Source organism: Ictalurus furcatus, chromosome 10 (assembly GCF_023375685.1).
Source record: "Ictalurus furcatus strain D&B chromosome 10, Billie_1.0, whole genome shotgun sequence".
In the NCBI taxonomy this organism is placed as follows: Eukaryota; Metazoa; Chordata; class Actinopteri; order Siluriformes; family Ictaluridae; genus Ictalurus; species Ictalurus furcatus.
This window is the reverse complement of record NC_071264.1, coordinates 17,529,555-17,540,338: the sequence shown is the minus strand read 5'-3', so window position 1 is coordinate 17,540,338 and position 10,784 is coordinate 17,529,555. Positions and strand designations below refer to the sequence as shown.

Below are 10,784 nucleotides of genomic sequence, written 5' to 3'. Positions count from 1 at the left end.
GAATGAGGAGCATGCAGGTTTGCAGAAACACTGCTGAGCGCAAAGCCATCATGTAACTCTCCTGCTTCCTATATGCAATACGTCGCCTCACAGTTAAACATAACGAGAGAAAATAAAGACACTAGCCAGACAGGCAATGAGAGGAGAGAATATTGCATTTTAGAGCTGAAATGTTGGCTGACAATATTGTTGCTTTTTCTTGAGAGCACAGACTTTTGACAGTTTTTCCAGGCAACTGAAACAGAGGACTGGGCAGCACACTGAAGTTTTTACTTGCCCAGTGGACAACCTAATAAACTTTGTCCACCCCTGTACACAGAAAGAAATCTCTCATCTGGGAGCGACACTCTCTGCCTGAATCACTGCCTCTCTACTATAATGAAGTGACCAAGCAATATCTGGATGCCTGGCGTTTGCAAGCCCCCCATGGTGAACCTGCCTCAGGTGTTTGTTGGTCCTTAAACAAACACACACTTTGTTGAAGCAGGAATGTATATCAGGACAAATCAAAGCCCTGGCCGTGCATGACAATGAAAAGTAATGAAGGTCCTACACTCCTTTGCATTCTTCATTCTGTTTGCTTACTTAGATAATGATTAATGACATGACTTCAGACCAAAACATCGAAGAGCTGCAAATGGTCACGATGCATTACGTGGAGTGTGTTTTGTTTTCTCATAGAAATGCAGCCTCACTTATCAGTGTTTTAGTAAAGTTACGTGTATATGTTTTCATAGGCCAAACTGAGCTAAAAATTCCCATCTTTTTTGACTTAAGAAATTTTCAGTTCCGATATTTTTGTGTGTACGTGATCAATGCCAATCAGGTGTAAATTAGCAAGCGTGTTAAATACACAGCTGATTTACATTTAGCTATACCCACTACTCCATAGAGAGCTGAAAATGGCTGTGGCTAAGGTGGTAGAGTGGGTTGTCCACTAATCGTAGGGTTGGCGGGTCGATTCCTGGCCTACATGACTCCACATGCCGAAGTGTTCTTGGGCAAGACACTGAACCCCAAGTAGCTCCCGATGGCAAGTTAGCACCTTGCATGGCAGCTCTGCTACCGTGAGTGTGTGTGTGAATGGGTGAATGAGACACAGTGTAAAGCGCTTTGGATAAAAGCACTACATAAGTGCGCCATTTACCAAAACGGCAAACTGGCGACTAAACCCCGAAAGAGCCCTGCCTAAAATGTGTTGTATGCTAAATCTTCCAGTAACGCTGCTCAGCCACTATAGCATGTCAACTACCACAGACACACACTAACTCCTCCTCCTTTTATAGGGAACCATTACTTTGGTTCGAATTGAACAGCTATTTAAAGATTTGATTTGGATTGTTTATTTCAAAGTCATTAATATGAAATGACCAAGTTTTGCAAAGTGCTCATAAAATTAACTCCTCGCCAATTACACAATTTGAAGTTGATGAATTGAGTTTCACATTAGTGAATCCCATTGTACATAAAATAAATGTATACATATCCGGTTTGATAAATGAGTGCAAGTGTTCATTAAATGGGAGAATCCTGGGATATTGGTGAATTTTTGGATTTCCTTCCTAATTCTTAATACATGCTGTAACACCTTTCACAATTTTACAGCTTCACAAGCTGCTAAGAACTTCATGTAGAATTGAAACAATTCTGTTTCAACCTTAGATATTAATTTAGTTTTTTATATTCACACATAATTCTCTAACTTGTGCAGATGTGGAAAAACAAACCATTCTAAAATGCTGAAATTCAGGTGTCTTTTTTTAGATTTATTAAAACGAGTGGTTAAAGTTTTCATCATTTGGAGTTCAGTCCCACGATATTCGCAATTACTGTAAACCTTCATGAAACAGACTTTTCCAATTAATTTGCTTTGATTTACTCCCCTCATGACTCAATGATGTGCAATTCGTAAAGGTCATGCGCTCTGCAGTATATCACGTCTGTGCTCTCAGCGGGACGTACTTTCCTAAAAAAACACCGAGCTATCCATTTGGATGGTGTGTGTTAAAGGATAGTTGGCAGGAACGAAGTGCCAAGGTGAGTTATATCAGTGTTTAACCGTGCAAATGTGTGTCTCCTCCAACTTCATGAAAAAAAACCCTTTTGGCAGGTTTTGGGTGCTTATTGGCATGGAAAACTGTGGCACACATTTAAACGTTACACATGAGTTATGAAACAGCACTCGAGTGGCTTAAACCTCACCATGAACACAGGGAGATCCTCCATGGAGATCCAGCTCTTTAATTTCCTTCATCTAAACGACTCTTGAGAAAGCCGTTAACGGTGACATCAGTCTGTGTCTTTATTTCAGCCGAGTCTAAACGCACCAACAGCGAAGAGCGTCTGTGATTTTCGCTTCAAAATTGCAGAGTCAGTCGACATTTCAATGGTTAGTTACTAACCGAAAATGACATGGTTCTCGTGGCTGGTGTAATTACGTGATTGGAGGCTTGCAAATGTGTAGCGCATGGCCTTTGAAAGTGTGTGTGTGTGTGTGTGTGTGTGTGTATGTGTTGAGGGGCAGTAGGTTGAACGTCTGGGTGTGGGGGCTGCGGGAGGCCCATGCTGACATGTGGCACTTACATGAAGCAAAGCAGCAGACCAAACAGCCTGTGTGTATATGTGTGTGTGTGTGTGTGTGTGTGTGTGTGTGTGTGTGTGTGTGTATATGTGTGTGTGTGAGCATGTATTTATATCTCTTGATCGGGACCAAATATCCAGACAATGATAGGAATATCTGACAGTTGTGACCTTGTGAGGTTTCAGTGGTCCCCAAAGAAAACAACAACAACAATGATAATAATAATAATAAAAACAACAATAATAATAGTATTAATAACAATTATAATAATAGAGAAAAAATGTAACCTTTTGTTTATAAAGTAATCATGGCAGTGGATGTTCCTTACAAGGATAGCAAAAGTGTGTGCGTGTGTGTGTGTGTGTGTGTGTGTGTGTGTGTTGTGGCCTGCCGGTCCTCTTTGTGCCCACGAGTGTTTCTCAACAGTGGCATTAAGTAAGCTGCTATGAGTCGCAGGCTGAGGAATGCAGGTGCAGTATCTTCGTCTAGACGGAGTGTTCGGCTGATCCTGTGTCTGCTCCCATAAGCTTTCCTGATTTTCCTCTTTGGAATGAACACACACCATCAGCGGCTCCACACAACACTGAATCAAACACCAAGGACACAATATGTTCATTGGTTTGGAACTTTTACATAACTGAGCATGTTATAGACAAGGGGTTGTATTTATGAATACAACTAATATGTTTATTTTTAAATAGAAATAAATAATTTAAGTGTCTTTGAAAGTTTCCACTGCCGTCTTTCTCGCAGTACACTGACATGCCATTCCACCACCAGAAATCAATCAGTATAAACAAATTAATTATTTTTTGTTGCTGTTATAAGTCTGTTATAAGATTAGTCAGGACACGGTTGGGTTTCTGGGTGTAGAGTATAGTGACTCTGTGTTTAGCTGCCAGTGACCAGGGCAATTGGAAAGGGGAGGGGTGTGAGCCCCCTGCTGGGTAAACAATTCACACCTCTGCATAATAACATTGGTACAGAGATAAAACAGAAAGCATAACTAAAGAGTTTTTGATCGTGAAACACTGTATACAACTGCACAATAAAATTATAAAATTTAAACCAAGTAGGCTAGGAAAAAAAAGTTTATGAAAAGCTTATGAAAAGCTGCAAATTCTTAAAAATCCTGAGTGTCTTCTTTCATATGACCCATTAAACAGTACTGTGGAGTGTAACATCACAAATAAATTCAGCGCTGAACACGGGCATCCCCAAAACAGGTGGAAATTCTTTTTTGGGCTCTGGTAAAAAGAGTTCAGATCATTTTTTGTGTTTTATTACACTGATTATATTTATTTATATTATATTTCATTTCCTGACTGCTCACTGGCTGAAGTAACAATCAAATTGGAGCTTTTCTCAACAATCATGCATGTAGCGATGTATACATTTGAATCGCAGTTTGATGAAATGGCTTAGAAATGCGTTGCGTATGCTTGATTCATTTAAAATTCAATTTCAACTTTTTAGCTTTCATGGAAATGTCCAAGTTTATTCCCCATGTTGTAGCTTGAATGCACTGAGCTTGAAAACGATGTAATTTTTAAAAGTTAGCTTTTTAAGTTTTAAAAAATTAAAAGTTCAGTTCCCGCCCCTGAGTTAAGTCGAAATTAGTATAATATCCAGGTTTATTTTGGAATAAATCTAGCAGAATATTGTATAGGCGGAATATTTTACATTATTTCTTGCTAGGAATTATTTTCTCAGGTGTTAAATAATAGTTTCAATTTGCACATTTCTATCAGTAAGTATATTACTCTGGAATCAAGCATATTTTTCACTATTTTTGTTTGGAATTATTTCTTTAATTTTCACCAATTATAAATGAAATCTGCCTGAGGCCCATAAGGTTTTCATAAAAAATTTTTGGAGGGGAATGAAAGATACTATTCAGTATTTTTCACTATTTTTGGCAGGGACTGTTGCTTGGTTCCAAAAACTAATTTTTAAAATTGCAATTAGTTGGACGCCCTCATTCATTCTTTACGCAGAGGTGCACCAAATCATGCTTGTAGAGCTTTGAGTAAAATATTTTCCATTCACAATGTGAGTATTTGCATAGTGTGTTCAAAGACAGATGAGAGAACAATGTGGGATTTGTTATTGAAGTTTGACGCATGAGGCATGGCTACACATGACAAAAGTAAAAACAACATCAAAAACAAACAGGTATGAAAATATGTCAACCTGCAGCATTCATAACAACTGAGTGAAACTTTTTCTCATGGGAATCAAGTGCATTGGAATGTCTTCTGGAACACAGAGGTATCTCAGTACATTCCTCTCTGAACAGTCCTCTGAGTTCACCCTATGTCCATGAACTGCGATAACCACTCTGAAACAAATGTGAAACAAATCTACAGCATTTTAACCACTTGAATATTTTCCTAATAGATTTATGAGGTCTTGTATGTGGGCTAATATTATTCTTGACCCATTCAAAGCTGACGCAGTGGGGGGATGTTCGCTGTTTTAGTGATGTAAGGTGCATAATTCTCCCGAACCCTGGTCAGATTATATTGCAGGAACTCTTTGAACGGCCTCTGATTATTTGAAGTCAAATTAAACTGGCGAGGAATGTTCCTCACTGCGCTCAGTTGGGTTGTTTGATGATCGCGCAGAGAGCTCATGTGCAGATCAAACTAGAACAAAGTCACAGCTCAGGATTACAACGTGATTTGGGACAAAAGCAAACACGTTTTGGAGCGCTCTGGTTCTAAATGTTTTATCCTTGGTAGCAGAACGGCCACGCACAGCTACGCATATGGAGCTGGGAAAGATAATATTGCATTATTCTGAGGAATTTTCTCATAGGTTTTATAAAATCTGTCAATTCATTGTTTTTTAAAAAAAATTTTTTTTAGATAAACTGTGTTGCGTTTAGCGACTTTTAATATTTAAAAGTGAGCAGTTGTAGTTTAACAGCTCATGTTGCATTATACTTAATAGTAATTTGATATAATTGTAATTCTGACTTCTAACTAAAAATCCTTGACTGGGAAATTCAAGTTTTCAGTTGGAAAGCGTTCTGATAGCCTTGATTTCTCAGTCCAAACCTAGAAGTGAAGCAACTGCTGACATGAGCATGGCTTACATCCAAATAAAAAAGTATGAGTTTCTGTTTGTATCTATTGCCTCCAGTTCTATAAAATCTGCTGTGCTATAAAAAAAACAAAACAATAACAACTATATGCTAATGTTAATTAATGTTAGTTGAAAACTATAACCTAATAAATGATACTGTAGTTTCGGCTTCAGACCCTCAAATGTAGCATCTAATATCTTTTGTACAATTTTCTGGCCACAAGCTTCCAGATCTACAATGTTGCAATCTGATTGGCTCTATGCACTTCCACGCACTGGATACAATCAAGAAAACAAACTTTTGTACACAATGAGTTTTTCAGAGGAACACAGGAGTCACTGGATTTTTTTTTTTTAAAAAATCACAGAAACCCATCGTTAAAGGTTACTTAAGAGTTTAGATTGAAGCAATAGTGTAAATGAGATCTCATGTCTTTGCTGACAGGTTATGAGAAAAGTAGTAGTTGGTCGTTTATCATGTCACTCAAGTTGCTTTTTTCTTGTTAAAGCAAATGATTCTTGGCCATAAGGAAAGCTTGGTGAAAACATACCAGACTCTATGCCGAATCCTATAGGTCCATTTTGAAAGACTAATGAAATGCAAATGCATGGATGCTTTCAATTATTGATAAGTTCAGAGTCATGGTAGATCCAGAGCCTTTCCCAAGATCAATGGATGTGAGGTGGGAATACACCCTAGATGGGATATCATTCCATTGCAGAGTACCTCAAACAAACATTCACACACTTCTTCACATCTAGGGACAATTTGGACAATTTCACCAATTTTTACCTGCCAGCATGTTTTTAGGAGGTGGGAGGAAACTAGAGAACTCGAAGGAAACCCACACGGACATGAGGAGAAAATGTGAAACTCCACACAGACAGTAACCCAAGCTCAGGATTGAACCTGGAACTCTAGAGCTGTGAGGCAGCACCACTACCTGCTGTACCACTGAGCCACCCCCAGGAAGTTCTATTTTAACTGAAATCAAATGCCAAAAGTACCACTCTTGGACCCTTAAGCGAGACTCATAACCCTCTTTTGTTCAGCTTAATGCTTGTTTTGGATTTATGCCTCACTTGTAAGTCATTTTGGATGACAGCATCTGCTAAAAGAATGCATGTAACATCAAAAAAGAGCTTCAGTTTGCAAGGATGACTTGAAAAAAAAACAACTCTATCACTCTTGTGGTCGACAGCATTTATAATAATAGATCAGAATGTTTCGTTATTTCTCATTCCAGAGTGAGTCACTGGTTTAAAAACAAACAAATAAAACACACCTGAATGCTGAGACATATTAGAAACATGTATGGGCTGTTGATGGAATGTACACAATGTTCCTGAGTAGATTTCTATGTGCAGACATTTTGGTTGTATTTTTTCTCCTGTTAATATTTATTGCTCTAAATTAGTGCTAATTGAGGGAAAAAACCCAAGCAATGTTATAAATCCCTTCTATACACGCTGATACTCTTTTCTTTTTCCACTTTACTGTAAACCTGAATGAATGGGCTGTAGAAGAGGATCTGTGGTCTTGATGGTTCTGAAAAGACGTTAGACGCTATCATTGCCATGTCTGCGGCTGATTGCGCTCATCATAGTCATCTCATAACAGGATGAGTCACAGATGGAGAAAAAAACAAGAAAGACATACCAGTGGTGTAATGCAAAATACACAGATGGAATGTAAATTAATGTCTAAGAGTCTGTTCAGGTACAAACATTTCATGTGTTGATGCTTCCTATCAGTAATTGGCAAATTTCCTGTCGTATTTCATCACTCTGTCTGACACACAGGTTTAAGCTTTTCAGGCTTAAAACTAGCTTATAATATATTAATTCTTGAACCTGATTAGTCAGAAGGTGTTGAGTCAGTTTTTATAACATCAGCTCTGACAGTAGTTCTGACTGTAAGGCGAAACACAGGTTTATATTAATGCGTGCAACCTAATATGTTATTGTTTTTATAGTATCAACTCATTGTACTCATTGTATCTTGTGTTGTTATAGCACAAAGAAAAATTAAACATTTATTGAAGGAGTCTCCAGTGTCAGCGTTTTTTAACAGAGGTAAAGCTGTAACTGTTCCACCAATGGAAAATTTTCAGGGCAGAGTAGTTTGCATGTTTTTGTGTCTTTATTAGTTTTGAAAAAAGAGAAAAAAGGAGTGAACATTGAGAGAACAACTGTTTATAACTGCTATAACAAAAGTGCTAAGTTGTTTTGCAGATATTCCACAACATTAAATGTAACTACAAACGGATAAAAAAGTAGACATCACAGCTATATTCCTTGGTCTTACCCATTGTTATGAATAACTAAGGGAATTTGGCCTATGTGTTACCTCATATGTATACCCCTCTGAAACAGGAAGTCATGGTTGAACAATTTCCTGTTCCTAGTCAGGTGTACTAATAAAAATTTAAAATATCAATGGGAATATACTTCAAATATATTTTTCTCATATGAATTCATAGGGGTGCCAATAATTGATGCACACCTATATTTAAGAAAGATTTTTTTTGATAAACCTGTTTTATGTTTGCTATTGTTTGATATCCATGAGAGCAGAGTATTTTTGTGAATTTTTTAAACAAAATATGAAAAGGTTCAACAATAACTCTTTATTTTGATGTCAAAACTCCTAGTACTGGCAATACTCCCAGTATCTGATGGCATGGAATCTCACAAACTTAATTAAACATATTGATAAACTTCATGAATCTTCATGAAATAATATTACAACTTTAATTTTTAAAAGATTATGAAAAAGATGGATGACAATGTTAGAGTGCTTTCAGAAAAAACCCACAAGCACAGCATCCATGTCCTTTCAGAGTTCAGGTCAGCTGTTTTGCACACCTTGCAGCTTTGACAGCTGCTCACCCCTGAGGGAGGAAAAGCGCTCTCATATGCGTTTGTCCACATTACCTTTCTGGTGTAATATAATAAGCCTTGTAATGGTTCAGAAGGGGTCTCGGAAATGCGTCCCCTGAATGCAAGACTGTACTTTTGACCTCCTGTCAGGTAATAACAATGATATTGGTTTCATGTGTAACTTCACAGCTCTTCCCATGAGAAGTGTGCTATGAAGTGTAGTGTAAATGAAATGCATATTGCAGAATGGGACGTTTTAATCACCGAGCACTTGGGCAGGAAAACGTTCAATGTCATAGCACAGACAGAATTGATTACATGCTATTTCGGATGTTACATTGACACAGTGTTTAGTCTGTCATGTCGTTATAAAAATATGTTCATATCTTACTGCATTTTGAAATTTTATCAGCATAAAGAATATTTTTTTATGACAGTAGTTTCGAGGAAAAGGGGAGCTGTCCATAATACTTTGAATTCTTCAGAATGAAAGCTATTTCAAGCCCTAATCCCTGGACAAATATTAACCACTCATAAACATGACATTCTCCTTCCTTATGCTGTAATGTGTAAAACGGAACTCACAATAATAAAAGGTACAATGTGAATTGATTTTAAACAGACTCAAATTTAAGCGTACAATGTAAAATGTACACAATATTGACCGTAATACCACAGTGCTGCTGAATTCTCAAATCTGATTGGTCAGATGGTGTTGAGTCATTTATTATAACAGCAGCTCTGACAGTAGTGCAGCTGCAAATCACAGGTTCATATTAAAACGCAGCTATTATGGTTTTGAAACATGCCTAATTTTGTTTTAAAGGTCTCATACAATAGATTTACATGCATCCAAGGACAAAAAACACTTTAATGTGCTTATAATTTAAATTCCAGCATTACCTTTTTTCCGCCAGTGTCACAAACGACTCGTTCAATGTTCTGTTCTAAAGGATTCATTCTAAACTCCTCCTTTCAGAGAGCATACTCTGCTCTGATTGGTCAAATGTCCCAGTTTGTTGTGACTGGTCTACCACTGTCAGCGTGTGTCAAAAAGGAAACTCCCACTACCGTAACGCGTTTCAGCTCCTTCGGAAAAAAAAGACCAGAAGCGGGAGGTTTTGTTACAAACCTACGTAGGTTAGTACAGGAAGTAAAGTCTGGAATTACTAACGACTCGTTTCAGCTGTTCAGAATCAGTTCCTTCTTTTGGGAGTCAATAACACCGTTTGTCGTGCGCTTTGATTTTTGAAACTTTGCAGACTTTTTACATTCACAAACAGCTCTAGAACACACTACGTGAAAGGTAATATCTGAAAAACCATAATAGGTGCACTTTAATCTGCTTGTTCTAATTCCTTATCGTTTCTATAGTAACACCTTAGTCATAAAGGGATAAAAATGGATTATGTTATGTGCTGTTATTTAACAAAATGAAGACTGGTGAGGATTTCAGGTTCCCTGTAAGATGATAAGTTATGTTTTTGTTTGTTTGTTTGTTTTATTTATTTGGTGAGGGAACAGTTATTTATAGGTGTTATAATGCAAGGTTGTAATGGGTACGAACTTGTTTCACAAACGTTCCACAACATTACTTGTAACTATAGAAGGATACAAATTATGATGTATTGTTCTTTAATACATAAAAACAAATGAATTACAAATAAATCACTTTGGTACATGCTGATATCAGAAAATAATCCACTTCGGAGTGGTAACACTAGCTGCGTCTGGCCGTTGATTATTTTACTACAACAGCACAAGTGTTTTATTCCTTACCCGTCAGTCAAAACAGGCTTGTTGTCTAAAGTTTGCTTCTTTAATTTTTCACTGGAGCTACAAGGCTAATGTAGCTAACAAATAATCGAAGCTTATATCCTCCAGTTGAGCATTGTGCAAACTGCTAACCATGTCTCAATAATAGACTGCATTCATTATAATAAGAATCAGTTTTGAACAAATCTATGCTGGTGAACAGGCAGACAGGGAGTCTGCTCATGGCATTATAAAGATTAATCATTCAGAAGTTTTGGAGTCGTACTACCTCTTATATGATCCTCTGTCTCCTGTTTGGTATGTGCCCTCCGTAAGACTTCACCTCCTTCCTAATTCTTTGTCCGAGGATATTGATCGAACACTTGGGCACGTTATTTGAAGACTGACTCATCTGTGAATAAAATAACTGAAGAGTCAACACACTGTTTAACTAGGGCGCACGATAACACTTTTC

At 37.5% G+C, this 10,784-nt stretch overlaps 1 long non-coding RNA gene across 1 annotated transcript; it reads right to left on the bottom strand.

Annotated features, from left to right (window-relative positions):
- Positions 1-2,827: 2,827 nt before the first annotated feature.
- Positions 2,828-9,744, bottom strand: LOC128614127 (uncharacterized). Its single transcript, XR_008386997.1, has 2 exons — positions 9,458-9,744; positions 2,828-3,164 (listed from the first exon to the last, which is right to left on the bottom strand). It is a non-coding gene; the product is annotated as an uncharacterized LOC128614127 (long non-coding RNA).
- Between the last annotated feature and the right edge of the window lie 1,040 nt (positions 9,745-10,784).